At 47.3% G+C, this 16,674-nt stretch overlaps 1 protein-coding gene and 1 pseudogene across 5 annotated transcripts in view; both read right to left on the bottom strand.

The window, feature by feature from the left end:
* The window catches only part of LOC147902920 (uncharacterized), a 110,404-nt gene that overhangs the window by 13,563 nt on the left and 80,167 nt on the right, over positions 1-16,674 (bottom strand). The gene's annotated exons all lie outside the window — the stretch shown is intronic.
* Positions 2,152-3,006, bottom strand: LOC147902921 (uncharacterized; annotated as a pseudogene).

The raw sequence follows: 16,674 nt of genomic DNA, 5'->3' as shown, positions 1-16,674 counted from the left end.
TCCGTGTAGGCGTGGTGCCCACAATTCTGCCCACAAGCGCCTTGTCCTGGAGGGACTGAACTGCTTGCTATACCTGTTGCTTGTCAGCTGGGGAAAGAAGAACCTTAACGGCTATGGGAGTCGAGGGTGCTGCCATAGAGCCCCTCTGGCCAGACCTAAGGTCACCACCAATATTTTCTTTCACCGTAACAAACACGAATGCTCCTGCTGCAGGGAGGCAAATGAAAAAGGACGAAGCGGAGAGAAGGAGGAGAGAGAAGAAGAGGGCAAGGAGGGAATGAGGGAGCAAGGGGAGGAGGAGAAGGAAGGAATGAAGAAATGGAAGGAGGTGGGAGAGGTAGAAGAAGAGGAGAAGAAGACAACGGGGGGAGGCGAAATGGCGAGGGGGACATGTTGACGGGAGGATAGAAGGGCAAGAGGAGGTGCGAGGCGACAAGGAGGCGAAAGGAGGGGGGGGAGCAGGGGCGGGGGAGCAACAAGGGGAGGTGGAGCGGAGAAGGCAGCGGGCGGAGATGGGCGAGTAGAGGTGGAGCGGGGGAGAACGCAGCAAGGGGAGGCGGGGGAGAAGGCAGAGCGGGGGACGGAGGTGGGGCGGGGAAGGTAAGGCGGAGCGGAGAGGGGGGAGGGGCAAGGCGGAGCGAGGGCGAGGCAAGGAGGCAGGGCGGGCAGCGGACGGAGCCTACAGGCCGCCGCGGGCAGAGGAGGGGAGCTCACCGAGCAGCTCCTCCATCCAGCCCGCCATAATTGCATTACTGTAGTTAGAACTTAAGATCTAAAACTTACAAGTGTCAAGTAACAAGTACCATTGTGTACAACTTACAAGTATGAAGAGCAAATATGAGTTTACAATATAGAAAGTTGAAAAGTCTACCTGTCTAGGCATCTCATGCACATTGCGCAACATACATAAGTTAGAACGGCAATAAATAACCTGATCCAATTATTTTGTGCTAAGCTTGTTGCGTATCTTTGTGTGTATGAGAGAGTAAGCGGACCATGAGAGAGAACCCTCATAGCTACTTTTGTAGATGGGACAATTGGTAGCCAAAAGACTCCCACTGAAAAAGAGGTTTAACCAAGGAGTCCCTCTTCCAACACACAGTGGAAATGCGGTTCTCGTTTGGGCATTGAGTTTATGAGTTCTTAAAGAAATGTGACATGCTTGTCCTCATGCAATGCTTTTGGAAGATATGTGTCTTTATCGGAGGCCAAGCCCTCGTCCGTAAAGAGAGACCGTAAAGAGAGAGAGGGCCTTGAAAGCAGGATGCATGAGGGCAACAAAATCATGGATGGGTAGTTTCATCCACTTCCACCTCTTGTTGACATGAAAGAGAGTGTCATCCTGCTTTTATGTGGTATCCAAGATATCACTAATGTCCAAAGAATAACAATAAGTTAGACTCGAAGATTATTAATTAACATTCAAAATCAAAGATACAAGATTCGGTATTAAGATTGTAGGTTTATAAGTTACCATGATGAACTAATATCCATATCTAGAACAATGGAGGAGCTAATCTCCGCAATGGATTCTTTAATGGAGCCCCTCCATGTCAGACATACGCAAGACCTTGTACAAGGGCCTAATGGCAATGACAATGGCCTTCACCCCTTGCCAAAAGACTCTCTCAAGCAAATACATTGAATGTCTTTAGCATCTTGTTGAGTTGTACTTGACTCTCCTTCAAACCATTCTTTATACTCATTGGACACGATCATCTTTTGAAGCTTGTTTTGAATATCATAGAGCCGCTCAAGAAAATAGCCACATAGCAACAAATCATGTCTTTCATGGCTTCTCCAACTCCAAGTTAGAGTAGATACAAAAGATGGCAAGAAGCTTGTTTTTGGAGTTGATGAAGCTCACAATGGAGCAAATGTCACTCCCAATGGTCTTTACCCATGGCAATTTAACTATGTTCTCCACCATGAGAAGGTCAAGGCAATGACTAGCACATGGAGTCCACACTATTGAGGGAAACTCCCTTTCAAGCATGCGACCCATGGACCTATAATTGGAGGCATTGTCCATTACAACTTACACCACATTTGGGGGACCAACCTACATGACACGTTTCAGCTTGTAAGATTCAAGAAGAAGAAGTGGATTTGCTTATGGAAATCAAAGAATCTAAAGAAGTTACATGATTCTCAACTTACCTCAGGTATAGCTTCCCGAATGTGATGATAGATAAAGGAGGCGGTGGTTCCTCTTCCCTTCTCTTCCGCATCCACAACCCGCAAGAAGTATGTGGCAAGAGGACAAGAGACAAGAATGTTGATGATGCCTCTCTTCTTTGTATCACACCATCTGTCGGAGAGAATGGAGCATCCATACTTGGCCCACCCGGCACGCACGGGCTCGAGAGACTTGTTTATTCTCTTCCTCTCTTCATCTAGCTTCTTGGTATGCACATCATTGTAGCTAACTCCATCCCACCCTTCATATGGACCAACCGAGGCTATGGTTTTCATCATTCTTCGCCACCATTCACATCTAAGCACATGGAAAGAGAGATTGCACTCAATGACGGTGTGGGCAATCTCTAGTTCAACTTGTCTTTGCCGCTCCTTGAGGAATGAAAATGGACCGGAGAGGCAGCCCGTGGCTTGGGCAAGAGTGACTTGCCTCCTTCTTGGCACGTCACTTGTCTTTGTTCTCTTTGATGCCGTGCCAGAGGAGATAGCAGTTCCGATGGAGGTAACAAAGATGAAAGGAGAGGCATCATCCTCCGCTTCGGACGAGGAAATGTCCGAGCACACCATCTCCTCTTGTGCCATAGAGGTCTTCTTTCTTCGCTTCAAGGGTAGGTACTTTTGATAGCATTCTTGAAAAATGTCATCAGGAATCCCCGTGCATGGTCCGGAGTGCCCACCCAACTTACACAAATATATAAGAAGGCAGGTCACACTACTAGTTTAGATCTTGGGGCAATGCTCGCAATGTAACTTGCAAACATTGGACTTCTTTTTCACTCTCTCAAAGTACAATGCAATCGGTGGCATTGCGGGAGAAAGAAAAGAAAGAGAGAGAGAGAGAGAGAGAGAGAGAGAAGGATGGAGAGGCTTGAATCTTGATGCTTGGAGAGAGGGAGAGAGATGGAGATGGAGATGGAGAAGGACAGAGATGGAGATGGAGAGGGAGGGAGGGAGATGGTGAGGGTGGAGAGGCCCAAGGGAGATAGAGGAGCTTGATGGAGATGGAGATGGAGATGGAGATGGAGATGGAGATGGAGGGGAAGCTGGATGGAGAGGCCCGATGGAGATGGAGAGGAGCTTGATGGAGAGGGAAAGGGAGATGGAAGGGGAGCTAGATGGAGAGCCCGAGGGAGATGGAGAAAGAGCTTCATGGAGAGGGAGATGGAGATGGAGGGGAAGCTTGATGGAGAAGGGGACGAAGAGGGAGCTTGATAGAGAAGTGATGGAGAGGGAGCTTGATGGAGTGGAGATGGAAGGAGATGAAAATGGAGAAGGGGGATGAAGAGGGAGCTTGATGGAGATTGAGGGAGAGTTAATGGAGAGGGAGGGGGAGGGGGAGAGGGAGATGGAGAGGAAGAGAGAGATGGAGGGGGTGAGAGATGCAGAGGGATGTTCTTGGAAGTTGGAGGGAGAGGGAGGGAGATGAAGATGGAGAGGTGGGCAACGCGCTGCTTGGTGGCTAAAGAGGGAAGAGTGCTTGGTGGAGAGGGGGAGGGGTTAGAGGGGTATATATGCATGTTTGGAGTAGAGGTAGGCCTCAAACTGTCAAAAGGGGCAAAAAACGGTCAAATCTCACAAACCCTAATCAGCCAAAATCCTAAAAACCAGCCAACCGTACGGGACAGTACCGAACGTGCGGGACGTCCCATACGTCAAACGTAAGCAACCATGGCCTTAACCTGAGGCCCGCCACCTGTGATCTCAAGTAGTATCCCAATGCCTCCGCCACAAAGAGGGCGAGAAAGGGAGCTAGGGAACAGCCCTAGCGGACTGAGCGCGAGAGAGAAAAGGCCTCGCCCATGTGTCCACCTATAAGCATATGACCCATAGAGCACAAGAACTCCTCTAATCCATCTGTCTGAGAAAACCAACCTTTGCATAGTGCCCTCTAGGAAAGACCGCTCCACCCTGTCGTAAGCCTTCTCAAAATCCAAGAGAAGGATGGCCAAAGGCTGTGACTCCTCCCTGGCCCAATCGACTACCTCCCAGAACGTGAAAATGTTGTCAAGGATGCTACGCTTCTATACAAAGTCAGTCTCTGTGTCATGGATGATGTCGATGAGAGATGAGGTCACAACCGCAAACTCGACCTTAGCAAGGATCTTGTATGCGGTGTCTAGTAGGGTGATCGGTCTCCATTGTCGGATGTCTGACCTATCTCCCTCTTTCAGAATCAAACAAATCCACCCCTTGCTCAGGAAGGGAACCCGTGTCGAAGATCTCCTGGTAGGCTGAGCGGAAAGGTTGGCAATGATCTCCCAGAAGTTACGAAAGAAGGCCAGAGTTAAACCATCTTCGCCAGGACACTTCTAGGTTGGAAGGGCCTTGAGGGCTTCCCAAAGCTCCTCATCCATGAAAGGCCCCTCTAGGCTCCCGCACAACTCCCTCGAGACTACTGTCGGAACATGGTCCCAAACTAGCTCACGAGCCACAAGGCAAGCTGGAATCACCCTCTCTGCCTAAAAGAGCTTGCTGAAGAAATCCGTGGTCAGCTCTAAAATCTCCTGTGAATCAATGTGCAAGATGCCCTGCGGACACCGTAATTGATGTAGCTACGTGCATGCCGATCAAGGCCCATAAAAAATTGCTTCGCCATCCTATCCCCTACTGACCCCAACGAGTCGGAGTGGAGTGGTAGGAAAACTCAGCCCGCCGAACCTCTGTGTCTTGAAGCCAAGGTGCGCACTCTCAAATCTATTCTTGAGCCACTGGGATCTTGGGTCCTGTTCCCTGAGCCTCTCTATGGTAGGCGAGGTCTCGTCGTCGTGCACGCTCGTGCTCCTGAAGGGTCCTCCTTTGCCTAAGGGCGTGAGACTGCAACTCCTTGTTGCTCCTCTGAATCGCATCTGCCACCCACAAAGCCCATCCCTCGCACGGTACTAACTCTAGCTACTGCCAAATCTCTACAATAACCAGTTGAATCTCCTCATCCTGTAGTAGGTCCTCTGGAATGCATACCCCCTTTTGGGGAAGACCATGGCGAGGCTAGTCTAGGTATAATACTGCTGGAGAGTGGTCTGACATCGTGGTGCCTGCTAGAATCCCTGTAGAGCCACCTCTGTGGAGTGCCCAGTCCCCGAAATAGAAGCGATCTAGCCTCTCCATCATGTCGCCTCCGGCCAAATGAGAAGAGAAGACTGCCAGGATGCTGCTGAACTCCGGCTCTCTCCACAGTCTCTGCCACTGATCGTGAAGACGAACTGCTCCCACGCGCTCCACTCTACTACTAGCATCTTGGAAAAGGAGGCACCCCCTTGCTTGTACTCCCCAAACTCCAGGTTGTTGAAGTCTCCACCAAGAGTCAACATCTGGCAAACACTCTGTCAGCCTCCTTCAAAAGGCTGGACTGTGCTGTCTGAGCTGTTTTTTCTCATGCTTGACATGATGTACTCCCACACTTGAGCTTGCTCTGCGGTTTTTATTACTATTTAATGAAGTACTTTTCTTTATTTAAAAAAAAAAAGGCCGGACCGTGTTGTCTACACGCCAAGGCATACACATTCAGGATCCTAATCCTAAACTCTCCCATCCAAACTGCCCACCTTGGGATAAGGTCACCCTAATCGTAGACCTTTGGAACCACCGCCTGGGAGACCGGGATGCAGACCCCTTCGCACCGTCCTATGCAAAAGACCACACCTCCGAGCCTCTCCTGGGAAGAAGATGATGACGCCGTCAGATGTCTGATGCTGAGAAAATGTGCTCCTGTATCAAAAGGAAGTCCACAGCTCTCTCCAACTCCTGCCGCCGAAGGATCAAGTGTTGCAGCTGACTACGTGCACGGTCATGGAGCCCTTGTACGTTCCAACTCACTATGGTCCAACTCATGAGGACGCAGAAGTTGGAAACAAGTCTCGACTATGAGTGAGTTCCTGTTCTAGAGAAAACTACCTTTTGTGACTTTAAGGGGGGTTTTTCCACTCCGAACATCTCAGCACACTTCTAGAATGGCCAGTAGTGTGCCGGATCAATCCTTGCCACAAGCGGCAATCTGATAACCCCTACTGTCAATCCATAAATCAGCTTCTCCCGCGTGAAGCTCAACTTGAGGGTGAGACAAGAAGGGGCTGAAGGGCTGCAGAGGGTCCTTTGAAAGGAACCGGGAGTGGAGAGAAGGAGAGAAGGAGAGAGAGGAGGGCGGGGAGGAGGCAAAGAAGGAGGGCAAGGAGGCAGGGGGGAGATGGAAAAGGAGGTAGAGAGAGGCGAAGAAAGGGGGCAAGAGAAGGGGAAGAGGAGGAGGAGAAAGGGAAGGAGGCGGAACGGGAGTAGGAAGGGAGGCGAAAAAGGGGAGAGAGATGGGGCGGGGGGGAGGCGGAGCAGATGGCGGGGAGGGAGGCAGAGGGGGCGGTGGGAGGGAGGCGGAGGAGGCAAAGGGATGGAGGCGGGAGGGCGGCAGAGAAGATGTGGAGGAGGCGAAGTGAAGGCGGGGATGGAGGCGAGGGATGGTGGGAGAAGGGAGAGAAGTGGAAGCGGGGGAAAGAGGGGAAAGGAGGCGGGGATGGAGGCAAGAGAAGGTGGAGGAAGAGGGAGGCGAAAGGAGCCTGAAGGGAGGCTGAAGATGGCGGGCAACGGGAGCAACCAGGGGGAGCGAAAGTAGCAGCACCTTGGAAGAGCAACGCTCTAATTCTAGAGCTTTAACCTCTTCTTTGGTTGGAAGGAAGTGAGCCATCTTGGTCAACTGATCCACAATTACCCACACAAAGTCGTGCCTCCTCTGTATCCTAGGTAATCGAACAATAAAATCCATGGAGATACTTTTCCATTTGCCTAATGAAATCTCCAATGGGTATAGGCAACCTCCTACCTTAAGGCATTTAGCCTTATCGACCTGGCATTTTTGGCGCTTCAATACATAATCTTGGACGTCCTTATCTATTCCAAGCCAAAAGAATTGCCTCTTCAGAAGTACATCTTCTGATTTCTTGGGTGTCCAACACTTGGACTATCATGACACTCAAAAAGACTTTGGCGCCTAATGTCATTATTATCAAGGACACATACTCTACCTTGTAGAGCAAGTAGCCATCTTCAATACTATATGTTTTCCACTTGATTCCTTTATCACCAACATGTGGTATGCCACTATTTCCATGTGACTCCTCAGTAAAAGCTCCTCGATTAGTTGGATCCCTCTTTATAATTGCTTTCCATAGAAAAGTAAGAATCAAACTCACATTTTCCTTTCAAGGACACTAGGAAATCATTCTGGATTATATAAAACTCAATTCATTAACCATTGGCATTTGGCTTAGGGAGTCTGCTACCACATTAAACTTCCCCTTCTGATATATCAATTGGATATCAAACTCTTGCATTATTTCAGCCCATCTAGCTTTTCTTCCTTTAAGCTCTGGCTAATTGCATTTCCACTTAATTCTTTCTTGATAAAAAATTTTCTCAAATTTGGCACCGTATAAATAGTATCACCATATATATGGGCAATTCAAGAGCTTCTTCAAAGGTCTTGAAAGAATTTCTTTTCACCTCGACCTTGTACATGTCTTTTAGACCTCTCACAAAACCCCTTACCTTTTGGAATTCATCGATTCCCTTCAACTTAAGAATTGCCTCCCTGTAGTTCGCTATGTATAGGACTAAAGTATTCTTGCCCATGCTACAATTGTCCCAAGCTTCCAAAGCCCTTTCCAACTTATTTTCGGGTAAAAATCATTTTAAGAAGGCTTCTTCAAACATAGCCCAATACCAAAGAATCCTATCATTTTCTCTAAGTCTCATCCACCATTTATAGGCCTTACTTCCAAGGGAAAGACTCGCTTTCACGACTTTATTTTCAGGAGGGGTGTTCCTGAGTCGATAGAAGTCTTGCCTTTTGCAAAAACGTGTTTATGGCGTCCTTGTTTCGTTCTCTCTTTTCCCCATTGAAAATTGGTAGCTTTAAGTCCTTAAGAAAGTCCGAGGTTTCTTTAGTCGAGAGGTAGACCTCTGAACTTCACTTGGAGGAGTTGGTGACTTTGCCATAGGAGTTACCGATTGAGAATCGGATAACTTAGTTATGGCTTCAGTCAGGATCTTCAATGTACCATTAATAGATTTTGAGCTTCCATTGCTTCCAACACCCAACAGTGGTATCAGAGCAGATCGGGAATCCATTCTCTCAGCCATTGACAGCTTTCCCAAGCTGCTTGGCAGCCTCTGGAGCTCTCATTCTTGCTGGTTTTACACTCCCACGAGTGTTTGAGACCTTTCCAAGCATTTCTGTCGCGAAAAACCTCATTTTGTCACGAGAAGACCGCACTTTGGAGCAACTCTCGCAAAGGGAACTGTTTTTCAGTGCATTTTCCAGCCTGCTGCAGCAAAAAATGACCACACGTGAGCATTTACAGCATTTGTACGAAATTCTGAACCTGCAAAAAAAAAAAACGTACATGCGTCAAAAATTGTACGAAAATCCGTACATGCATTAGAAATTGTACAAAAATCCGTACATCTGTCAAAAATTGTATGAAAATCCGTACATCTATCAGAAAATTGCATACTTATGTCTGGTTTGTCAAAATTTCAGTACATTCACTGCAGTACGGGCTGCCTCAAGGTGCGCGCCAGTCATTTCTCAAATTTTCCAGCATTTCGAAGCTGTCTCAAGCTGCACGCCAGCATTTCGGAGCTGCCTCGAGCTGCGTGCCAGCAGTTCGGAGCTGCCTCGAGCTACGTGCCTGAAAGAGCAGTTGGCCAACATTGATAAGATTATGCCTGATTGGCCAACATTGATGAGATTATGCCTGATTCTCAGCTGGTTTCTAATACCCTTGATGGGTTGCCTGATTCATATCAAGGCTTTGCTACTACCTTGAGGTTGGTTGCAGGGGGTGATGCCAATCATTTCTCATTTCACCAGCTTGTTGCTCTTCTTCTTCAGGAGGAGCAAAGTCGTGTGAATCGCAATGCTACTATGGCTAGTGATCAAGCATTTGCTGCTTATCATAAACACAAAGGTAAAGGCAAGGTTTCAGCTGGAAAGCCCTCTCATTCCCATGCTGATCATTCACATGGTGCCTCTTCTTCAGGGAATAACAAAAAGAAGAAGAGATGTAACTATTGCAGGAAACCTGGGCATGATATTTTTGAATGCAAGAAGTGCATAGCATCTGAGAAGAAAAAGAAAGAGTCTGGTCTTGCAGTATTTCGTTCTTCTAGTGTAGAAGATTGACATGAGTTCGCTAATTTCGCACAAGACCACCATTGGGCTTTCTTGGTTACATGTCAATATAATCCTGATGTTCATGATGCTTGTATGGCAGTTTCAAATATTCGTGATGCCTTGTTCTTTGATAGTGGTGCTAGCAAGCACATCACTTCCTGCAGGAAGTTATTCAGCTCATTGGAGCTTACATCTAAGGGGGGCAGTGTCACATGTGCCAATAACGCATCATATACCGTGAAAGGCATTGGAAAAGTTTCTCTTACTTCTGTCTCTGGTGATATTGTCACTCTAGAGCATGTGCTTTATGTTCCAGGCATTCGTAAGAACCTCATTTCTATTTCAACGATTGCTACATGTGGCTTTCAGGTTATTTTTGATGGTGTGAGGTGTATTCAGCAACTAAACAATCCCCAATTTATGGGACAATCTAATAGCTCACAGGCCAGCCAAAAGGCCAACCATCTCAGCCAAACAAGTGGCCAGAAAGACCAGCTAGTCTGGCCGACCAGAATTGGCCGACCAGTTGGCCGACCAGCTGGCAGGCCCACCGACCAGCTGCACGACCAGCTGGCAGGCCCACTGACCAGCTGGCCGACCAGCTAGGTCTGGCCTATAAAAGGCATCTGCCCCCACACTCCTTCTGACAGGACAGGACCTGCAGCTGCTCCTCTTCTCCACCATCCTTTGCTGTAGGCCCGCCTGCTCCATTCACATCTGCTCCTCTCTGCCTCCTCTCTACCTTCTCTCTGCCTCTCCTTCCTGCCTCCTGGCTGCTCCATCTTCTCCTCCAGATCTGCCCCATCTTGCTCCAGATCTGCTCCTTCTGCTCTAGATCTGCCCCATCCTTCTCCAGATCTGCCCCTCTGCTTCTTCTGCTCCAGATCTGCCCCTCCTACTCCAGATCTGCTCCTTTTCTTCATCATGTTGCTATTCCAGATAGCCTGAAGGTTCCTTCCTCAGAGCATGCTGGTTTTCAGCCATTTCCTAGGGCAGCTCTAGCCCTTCATCTTCTTCGTCATCATCGAGCTACATGGAGGACTGCGCTTCGCTCCCTCTACTGCTATCTTTTCTACAGTTTCTCTATATGGAATCATCTTTCTGATTCACCTCAGCCACGGTCCTTAAGACACGACGGCTTGAGGTTCTTGTATTCAGTTTTTCATATTACCGACAGGCACTATGTTTTCTGAGTTCCGTTCTTCAGTTGTATCTGAGTATTGTCTATTTTCTGATCGCTCCACTGCAAACCCTATCGTTTCTCTATAAGGTGTGCAGTGTATGATGTTACACATGCCTCTACCTTGGTTTTGACTGACACATTGTCTAGCGGTCTTTACAAACTTGATGCTTATGACAGATGTTTAGATGATGATGATGTACTTGCCGATGCACATGCCTTTGCTATTGATTCTACCATGCCAGATACTCATTTGTGGCATAAGAGGTTGGACACCTCAATTTGGAGCCCTGGTAAAGTTATATAAGAAAGATATGGTTGTGGATCTTCCCAAAATGCATATGCCTACCAAACATGTTTGTGAACCATGCTTACTTGGTAAGATGCACCGTGCTTCGTTTCCCAAGGATGGAAGAGTTGGTACTTCACGTAAGCTTTATCTGGTTCATAGTGATGTTTGTGGACCCATGAGGGTTGCAGCTCTTGGGGGGTTCTACTATTTTGTTACTTTTATTGATGATTTCACCAGGTAAACTTGGATTTTCGCATTGAAATCCAAGTTTGATGTTTCTTCATGCTTCAACCACTTTATTGCCTTGGCTGAGAATGAGAGTGGGCTGCACATTGCTCACATTAATACAGACAGGGGGGGTGAATACATGTCGAAGGAGTTTGTTGTTTTTTTGGCTTCCCGTGGCATTAATCATCGATGCACGGTGCCTTATACTCCTCAACAGAATCCCATGGCTGAGCGGAAGAATAGATCAATGATGGAAATAGCCAGATGCATGTTGAAAGGCAAACATTTGCCTGATAAGTTGTGGTTGGATGCGGTCATGTGTGCAAATTACATCTTAAATAGATGTCCAACAAAGGCATTGCAGACTATCACACCTTATGAGTGGACGGGTCGTAAGCCTCGCATTTCCCACCTGAGGACTTTTGAATGCTTAGCTTATGCTCATGTGCCTTCACAGAGACGCACTAAGTTGGATGATAAAGCTGTTAAATGCATTTTTCTTGGGTATAGTTCAAAGAGCAGGGGCTATAAGCTATATCAGCCCCGCACGGGCAAGTGTTTTGTTAGTCGGGATGTTGTGTTTGATGAATCTTCCACTGTGCCTTTGCTGGACTGTCAAAAACAGCCCGTTGTTGATGCCCCAGACATGTTTGACAGCTTGATGCCTTTGTTTCCATCCGATGCTCGGGGTGATGTTCCATCTGAGGTTGTCCCTCCATCTGTTGGTCATTTACAGTCCCATGTGCATGCAGAAATTCAGCCTGATATGCCTATCATTGATCAGGATCATTTGACCAAGAAAGAGCAGAAATTCAGGAGCCTAAAAAGGTACCCCGTTAGCTCCTTGACACATTAAAAGACAGCAAACAAGACACTCCTCTACCAGCCCGTACGAGAGCAGCTGTTCGGAAAGAGCATGCTAGTTTTGTTGCTTATGCTTTGGTTGCTACAGCATGCAATGAAGATCCATTATGTCATCAAGATGCCTTTCAAAATGATTGTTGGATAAAGGCCATGCAAGCTGAATTGGATTCTATCCATCAGAATGATACTTGGGAGTTGTGTGATTTGCCTTATGGCAAGAATGCCATTGGAACTAAGTGGGTTTACAAGATCAAACGGAAAGCTGATGGTTCAATGGACCGTTACAAAGCCCGTCTTGTTGCTAAGGGCTATGCTTAGCAACATGGCATTGACTTTGAGGAGACTTTTGCTCCCACTTCCAGGATCACTACCATTCGCATTGTTATTGCCTTTGCTGCCCACTTTCATTGGCAGATACATCAGCATGATATTAAGACAGCTTTCCTTCATGGGCATTTGCAGGAAGAGGTCTATGTTTCCCAACCTCCTGGCTTTGAGGTTGAAGGTTTTGAAAGCAAGGTATGCCTCTTGAAAAAGGCCCTCTATCGATTGAAGCAGGCACCTCGGGCTTGGTATTCGAGAATTCATTCTCATTTGCTCACACTTGGCTTTCAGAACAGCCCTACAGAGGCTACTCTTTACATCCGCAAGCGTGGGACAGATTTGCTGATTTTAGTCCTTTATGTGGATGACATGCTTGTAATTGGGACACATGCTCAGCAAATTGCAGATTTTACAGTTGATTTGCAGTAGACATTTGCTATGTCTGATCTTGGTCTTCTGCACTACTATCTGGGCATTCAATTTGCTAGCAGTGAAGGGGGCATTTTAATGTCACAATCCAAGTACATTGGACAGCTTTTGCAGCGTTTTCAGTTGGATTGCAAGCCAGTATCCACAGCATTAGAGACTGGTTTTCACTTCTCTTCTGAGAATGGCAGCGGTACATGTGATGTCACTCTTTATCAGCAGGCAGTTGGTTGTTTGATTTACCTATGCCATACGAGACGTGATCTACAGTATGATGTCTCACAGTTAAGCAGATATATGCACAACCCATCTATGCACCATTGGCATGCCGTGAAGCGTGTTTTTAGATATCTTAAAGGCACTCAGCATTTAGGCCTTCTTTATGGGGCTGATACTTCACTTGTCATGCATGGGTTCACTGATAGTGATTGGGCTGGTTGGTCTGACACTCGTGTGTCACATAGTGGCAGCTGTTTTATGCTTGGTACTTCATGTGTTTCTTGGTTCAGCAAGAAGCAGAGTACAATTGCTACTTCTAGTTGTGAAGCCGAGTCCAGAGCGGCTTTTACAGCTACAGTGAGGTGTGTTTGGCTTCGGAAGCTACCTGCAGATCTTTGTGCATGCCAGACTGCTCCTACCGTCATCTTCACTAATAGTCCGAGTGCTTTGGGTGTCGCACAAAATCCAGTTTTTCTCTCACAAAGCACATTGAGGTTCACTATCACTATGTCAGAGAGCGATTATCAGCAGGTGATATTGAGTTGTCTTATGTTCCCGCTGAAAACAACTTGGCAGATCTTTTTACGAAGGCTCTACCTTGACCTAAGTTTTGTTGGGGTAAAGGCACATTGCCAACCCTTCATTAAAGATAGGACACCTATGACTGTCTTAAGACAGTCATAGGGTAAACCTTATCCTAATAAAAACAAATGAGTTTGTGGTGTGGCTCATCACTTCACACCCGCACACCTTGAGTCTTCTCTCTCTCACTCTCTCCCTCTTGCTCTTCTTCCCCCTTCAGTCCCTTTCAACTGGTATCAGAGCAAGGTTTCCCTTCTACCCTTGACCTCTCCCCTTCGACCTCTACATAGCCATCGCCGTACGGACGGTACGGACGGACTTCGTACGGATCTGATCAGGGCGCAAGCGCGAGCATCGTGCGTGGGCGCGTGGGCACGGGAGCAGCGCGGGCGCGGGCGCGGGCTGTGGCGTGGGCACGGGAGCAGCTCGGGAGCGGGCACGGGCTGTGGCGCGGGTCGCGGGCTGTACAGCAGCTGCTGACAGCAGCAGGGCGGCGCCGCATCAAGCCAGCAGCCAGCAGCTGCATAGCTGCTGCTACTAGCTGCTAAGCCCTTCGGGCATCGCGCAGTCCACACAAGGGAGACCGTACGCAGTTGTACGGACTGCCGTACGGTCGTACGGACGACGCCGCCGTACCTACAGGGAACTTCAACAGGGCAAAATTTTCGAAATTTTTTTTTTCCCTTTTCTGGGATTCCGTACACTGCGCAGGTACAGGCAGTACAGCAGGCGCAGATTTTTTTTTGCTTGGGGAAGAAAGAGAGGTGAAAGCGCATTCTGCTCTTCATTCCTCTTGATTCAGGGTCTTTTTTCAGTTCACAAAACTGTGTTATCTTGACAGTACAGCAAGTACTTTCATTCATCTCGTGCTTGAGGTGAAGACAACCACAGTGTGTGGTTGATTGCACAGCTATTTTGTTCTGGGAAGGTAATGCCTTGATTTTGCAAGAGGACATATGCTTTTACTGGGTTTGAATCTCAGTTTACAGGTGAGCAGATCATAGGGCTTTTGCCCGGAAGGTGATGCATTGTATGCCTTGAGGCAGTGTGGTGCCAGAGAGCACACATTTGTCTTGATTTCCGCAGTGTCGAGGTGACATTTTCTTGCAGGTCACATTTCTTGTGCCACACTCAGAGAACCTCAGTTGAGCCACGCTTGGCCAGGGCGCATCGAGTTTACTCGGTCCCTAACTGTCCATCGTTGACAGTGCTCAAAAGGTTCCTCATTGAGTGTTTGTACGTTGGGATCTGTGTATGTCATTTCTACACAGGGCAGTATATGCATTACACTGGTGGATGATTTTGTCAGAGAGATTTTCATATTGCATGCTACCTCAGTGTTGAGGTGTTCTCCACTTGATTCAGGTGTCAGATCAAGGGGCTTTTGCCCAGACTTTGTTTGATAGCACTTGGGTTACCGACAGAGATCTTCAGATGCATTTTCTCCCCTTGGTATAAGGGTGATTGCTTGGGATTTATCCCATTTTCTGTTGCAGGCTGTGTGACAGGCTGAAGTGTCATTTTTTTTTGGGGTGTTTGCCAAGTGGTTTATGCATATTAACTCAGTGCAATACCTCATCTGAGGTGGGAGAAGTGATCAGTACAGTCAGTACATCAGGGTTTACAGCAGTGTTTGTGCTTTGTCAGATGATTATGCACTGTTAAGCACTTGTTGAGCAACTGCAGCAGTCTGAAATTACTGTTTTTATGCCTCTTTGAGCATGGTACAGTGTGTCAGAAGGTACAGTATTTGCAGGGTCATTTACTGTTTTGCTGCAGATTTCCCTGACAGTAAAAACAGCACCATTGAGAGTGCTTCTGGCTCTTGAATAGAGCAGGGTTTTTTTTTTCTGAGAAATCAGAATTTTTATTCAGTCTTTTTTTACTTCCAGGGAGTCAGGTACTTTCCTTATCTGATATGGCATCAGGGGGAAGTGATTCTTCAATTCTGAACATAAAGAAACTGGAAGGAGCACACAACTATGCATTATGGGCAGAACAGTGCTTGAATGTACTTCTGTTAAAGAAGATTGCTAAGCCCATAAGGGTGAAGGGTGTCAAGCCATCTGACATGGCAGCTAATGACTGGGAAGAGCTTGATTTGTCCGCAAGGGCAGCTATCATGCTCACTATTTCAGACACTCTTGTGTTCAATGTTCAGGCTGAAAAGACCTCTTATGGTCTATGGCAAAGGCTAGAAGAATTGTATGCCCAAAAGAGCTCAGCCAGTAAGGTTTATTGGCTGAAGAAGCTGGTTGATCTTCGCATGAAGGAAGGTACAGCTATGACCTCACACTTGAGTGAGTTCAATGCCATCTTTACACAGCTGATTGCACAGGGGTTGAATCTTGATGAGGAGTTCAAGGCTACTTTCTTGTTGTGTACCCTCCCTGAGAGTTGGGACACTTTCAAGACCACTCTGTCTAATTCAAATGTCACTCTTATATATGCTGATGTAGAGAGCTCTCTCCTCATGGAGGAGATGAGCAGGAAGAATAATGCGGGCAACAAATCTTCAAATGCTTTGCAGGTACAGGATAGAGGCAGAACTCAGCAGAAGGGGAGATCTGCTAGTAAGTCCAAATCCCGAAGTCAGTCCCGTGGTAAAAAGGATATTGAATGCTTTTATTGTGGCAAGAAGGGACATGTGAAGTCTAAGTGCTTCAAGTTCATACGGGATCAGAAAGCCAAGAAGGCTGAAACAAAGGATGCAGGAAATGCAAGCAAAGGCAAAGGCAAGGCCAAGGCAGATGACTTGGATGCAGTGAATGTTGCAGCAGAGGACAGTGACAGTGACATACATGATGTTTTATGCTCTTCTGCTGTAATAGCACATGCCTTGGTTATTGATGGTCACGACATGCACACTTGGCTCTTGGATTCAGGTGCCTCTTTTCATGTTACTCCTCATAGGGAGTGGTTTACTTCCTACACAGGTACTCATGGAGTTGTTCATCTTGGGAACAACTATGCATGTCAGATTGCAGGGATTGGCAGTATACAGATAGTATTTCCTGATGGACGCATATTCATGCTTGATGGTGTCCGCCATGTGCCGCAAATCAAGAAAAATCTGATTAGCACTGGCTTATTGGATGACAGTGGTTACCACACCACATTTGGGGATTCCAAATGGGTGATTACTGATGGCTAGACTGTAGTGGCTGAGGGTTTTAGATGCTTTCAAGAAGTTTGTTGCTC

Source organism: Dipteris shenzhenensis, chromosome 4 (assembly GCF_047967505.1).
Source record: "Dipteris shenzhenensis isolate YYH24624 ecotype China chromosome 4, Dip_SZ_1.0, whole genome shotgun sequence".
In the NCBI taxonomy this organism is placed as follows: domain Eukaryota; kingdom Viridiplantae; phylum Streptophyta; class Polypodiopsida; order Gleicheniales; family Dipteridaceae; genus Dipteris; species Dipteris shenzhenensis.
Note: the sequence above shows the minus strand (reverse complement) of the source record. Positions and strands in the feature narration are given on the sequence as shown.